The sequence below is a fragment of the Dermacentor silvarum genome, chromosome 1 (assembly GCF_013339745.2).
Source record: "Dermacentor silvarum isolate Dsil-2018 chromosome 1, BIME_Dsil_1.4, whole genome shotgun sequence".
In the NCBI taxonomy this organism is placed as follows: Eukaryota; Metazoa; Arthropoda; class Arachnida; order Ixodida; family Ixodidae; genus Dermacentor; species Dermacentor silvarum.
This window is the reverse complement of record NC_051154.1, coordinates 293,797,671-293,801,809: the sequence shown is the minus strand read 5'-3', so window position 1 is coordinate 293,801,809 and position 4,139 is coordinate 293,797,671. Positions and strand designations below refer to the sequence as shown.

The 4,139-nt window shown below is 46.3% G+C and overlaps 1 protein-coding gene across 1 annotated transcript in view; it reads left to right on the top strand.

Annotated features, from left to right (window-relative positions):
• Positions 1-1,904: 1,904 nt before the first annotated feature.
• Positions 1,905-4,139, top strand: part of LOC125942211 (uncharacterized) — a 23,378-nt gene continuing 21,143 nt past the window's right edge. The window contains exon 1 of the mRNA XM_049660362.1: positions 1,905-1,995. The gene's annotated coding sequence lies outside the window, so the exon portion shown is untranslated. The remainder of the gene's footprint in view (positions 1,996-4,139) is intronic.

Below are 4,139 nucleotides of genomic sequence, written 5' to 3'. Positions count from 1 at the left end.
TAACTGTAATGTTTAGTGTTATAATTTTCTTTCGCTTTGTCAACTGTTTGCCTGAATGTAGCTGCAACAAACTTATAGTCATTCCAATTACGTGAACATTGATTATACAGTAACTTTCTCCAGGCTGCCTTTCTTCTTCTATATTCGCGATCACAGTCCGGATTCCACCATGATGAATAAGTACCACCTTTAGTTGACTGCATACTGAAGCTGGATATTTTGTAATTGTCATTTATCACTTGACACAAATTAACTGCCTTAACTTCATCATTTAGGCCAACCTGTTTATTTAAAGCTGATCGCAGTGAGTCTTGAAATTTACTATAGTTAACATAGGTGCGGACATGCTTTTCGACCAAATTAATTGGTCGCATGACTTCAAAAATTATTGCAAGATGGTCGCTATTTGTGGCCGAGGTGATAGCAGACCAGGAGAAAATTGAACAACCCGAACTGGAAAAAGTTAGGTCTAACACCGAACGCGATTTGCCGGATACATAAGTTGGGGTTCTCGAATTTACACAGTTAAGATTATTTGACGAAACCCAATCCAACACGCTGCACAGGAGAGAGAATGAGGCGCGCGCGCTCCGTCATTTTCATACCGCGGAACTACCGTGGCGCCCCCAGCGGAGTATGCAGCTGTCGCACCACCTGTCGTGCGCGCCGCCCCGGATTCCTAGAGGAGAGAAAGGGGGGAGCGTAGGAGAGGAGAGCGAGGGGGGGGGACGCACATGCGCTGTGGAGGTGTGGCACGCGGGCGCCGCGCCGTACAGTAGAGGATTCCTAGAGGAGAGAAAGGGGGGAGCGTAGAAGAGGAGAGAGAGGGGGAGGAGACGCGCATGCGCTGTGGGGGTGCGGGACGCCGCGGGAGGGACGGACAAAGCCCCCGCCATAAACTGCTTCGCATCTAAAACAAAAACAAAAAAAAAAAAACGACGGAACATATTAAACCAACGTAGCTGACGGCAACGTCTGCTGCGCCCGGCCCGGCCGTCACATGTCATTACGTTCGCGGAGCCGCCGCATGAAGGTGCCACCGGTCCAAGCTCATCCCGCGCCCCGTGCCTATACCTAAAGTCCTTATATACCCACAACGAGAGACGTGCCTTTAGAATCTCGCGATATATGAATACACGCAAATTAAAAAAAAAAGAATGAGGCTGAAGGATAGAAAAGGAGAACCGGAAAATGAATAATACACACTCGAATAGTCAGACCAGATGAATAGACAATTGAAAGAGAGTTAAAAGAAAGGCGAAGGTTTACGGAACAATTCAGGTCCTAAATATTTAGGAAGAAATATAATGGCGTCAGCAAAGAAAGAAAAAAAAACTAACATGGTAAACGGTTTATTAACATGCAACCAAAGCAGTGTCGTGATGGCATGGGTGGAGATAGTGTCTGAATAATAACTGTTAGGCCTATAGATTTTCGTTTGCAGCTTATGGTTCACCTCTGCTGCATGGGTGTGAGTACAAGTAGAAGAATGAAGCAGAATTTTCGAACGTTTTCTCGCATTCTTTTTTTCTCCGGCCCATCTCATTTGCGCCTTTTTTACGTTTACGCTCTAGCTAAAATAAATAATTTAGACGCCACCGTTTCTGTCACTCTGGTTTTACCCGTCAGTCTTATACTATGTAGTGGGTATCAAGCAGGCGCCGAACTTGACCGGTCGTCATCATCAGCTTGATAACAAGGCCGCGAACGCCAGATCACCGCTGTGTTCTGCCCGACATACTTGAATGTGAGTATACTCCTTTCGTTCATGGCTTACGGATTGGTGTTGCTAGGCGCTGACAGTCTCTCCTCGAGCATACGAGCTGCACGATGAGCTAACTTAAGTATAAGCTTTATCGTCGTTTAGTCAGTGCGCAGACGCGATCATCATCCGAACGAAAAAAGAAAAGTGACATCCTGGACGAATATAGCGTTCTACCATCAGGCAACACTCTGGGACAGCTCCTCGGGCAGAATTCACAAGTATTTTCGTTCGTAAGTGGTATTTGCCTGTGGCCGGCCTTTCGCTAATCATATGCCCAGCATAAAAAAATGGTTGAAATTTTCTCTTCTAGCGTTCGTAAGCGCTCTTTGCCATTGGGCGGTCGCCTCCGCTGATGGTTATCCTGCATCAGGATTGACTAGAATTTTCTCTTATGAACAATTCTAGCGTAAGAGCTTTTTTTAATTAAAATTTTCTTTTAATACGGGCCCTGGTTATACCCGTCGCCGTTATATTCTGAAACAAACAGAAGTACAGTCGGTGTCAAGGTGTCAAATGTTTACAACTACGGTACCTGAGAAAAAACTGGGGCAGAAAGCTTTTCGTTGGTGAGCGTATTTTTGCTATTGGCTGGTCATCTTCGCTAACAATATGCCGAGTGTCAGGACTGGCTGGAAATTGCTCTTACAAACAATTCTAGCATAATAGCTATTTGTGAATACGGGCCCAGCATATTTCCGCAGCCCGGGTATGCCGCCCCCACATCTCCAGCCTGCACCACCATACATAGCACGTACATAGGGTGTCCCAGCTAACGTGGACCATCATCGTCATTTCATCATCTTCATTTATTGCCCTTAAGGACCCCTAGTAGGGTATTACATAAGGGGGTAGATGGGGGGGGGGCAATCATCAGTAATAAGAAATGTTAATTCTTATAATGAAAAAATACCGTCTCTAATTAAAAGAACTTCGCGACGAAAACTAGACGAGGACAAAGAACACAAAGACAGGATGGGTGCCGAACTTCCAACTGAGTTTATTCAGAACGAGAAATCTTTTATACCCAGAATTTCCCAGAATTATACCGAATAATTTCTTTGAATGAGGACCCACCAACTACCTCAAACCAACATGACTCTCCTTAAAGCGAAGCCTTCTGTGCTGATGAAACCAGCTGTATGTTAGCAACTTCATGGAGAAGCGTCCAGTTTATTTTCTCTCCTTATTAATATAGCAGTTAGGTTCAAATGACTAAAAGATATTTAATTACGTTTATGGCCAAACTATCAACGGAAGGTTTGTAGCGCTCATTTGAAAACAATTTTCAGTTGCTTGCGAGGTGTTGTCGTTCGCGCAACTTTTTTTTTTTTGCAGCGTAAGCTTTATGGGCTCATTCCAATAGCCGTTTCGGTTCGCAGTGATGCCACCGGTGGCGGCCGCCGGCGTTCGGCCGTAACCGCTATCGCCGGAAATGCGAAAAAAGTACGCGTTTCCCGCTGGGATTGAACCCGCGCGCGCTACATGAGAGCCGGATACTCTACCACTGAGCCACGCAAGAACTTGCTATCGGGCGGCGGAAAATGCCCTATAAGCCAAGCGCCCAGGGGCAGACGACCCGAGCCTCCGCCAGTATGCTGGCGCCATCTAGTTAAGGTGCCTGCAAACGCGGCGAGCCCGACATGCAAGTTGCAGTCGTAAGGCTTGATCGGGCTCAGCAGACTGCTGTGCAGAGAGCATTACAAGCCGCAGCTCGCCGTCGACGCCGGGCGGTCAGTTCAGATGGTTCTCGTCAAAACGAGGTGAACAGGCTGCCGCGAAGACCCGGTTGTGCGTGGTGCCCAAATGGAGCTACTCTTCAGCCGCTCCACCAGCTTACCTTGTGACTGTGCTGCGTGTGCCGCGCAGGCCTGCGACTTTTTTTTTGCGTGCTTAAAAGAAAGCCACTATAGGTACGCAAACGGTAAAGCGTCGCAAGTGACTGAAAGTTATGCTTTCAAATGAGCTCTACAAGCCTTTCGTTGACACTCTGACCGCAAACTTAATTATTAGATGTTTGTTAATTAGTCAATGCTAATTACTTTATTAATGAGGGCATAAAATATATCGGAGGCTACTCCAGGAGGTTGCTAACGACATACAGTTAATTTTATCCGCACAGGAGGCTTCGCTTTTAATTTTTCCTAACATGGTCCGCGTTTAATTGCTACACTTGGTATATATGCGAATAACATTGTGTCACGGTTTTACTATCTCCTGTCACAAACTGCTCGGAAACTAACCGCTTTCTCGGATCCCTCAAACCGTAAACATTGGACGCCGACTGTGCTTGATATATACCGCTAGAACTAGCAATCTGCTATTCATCTGGTGCTGTGCCAAAGTTGTACAGCGAAGCTGTAAATGGCTAGGTTCT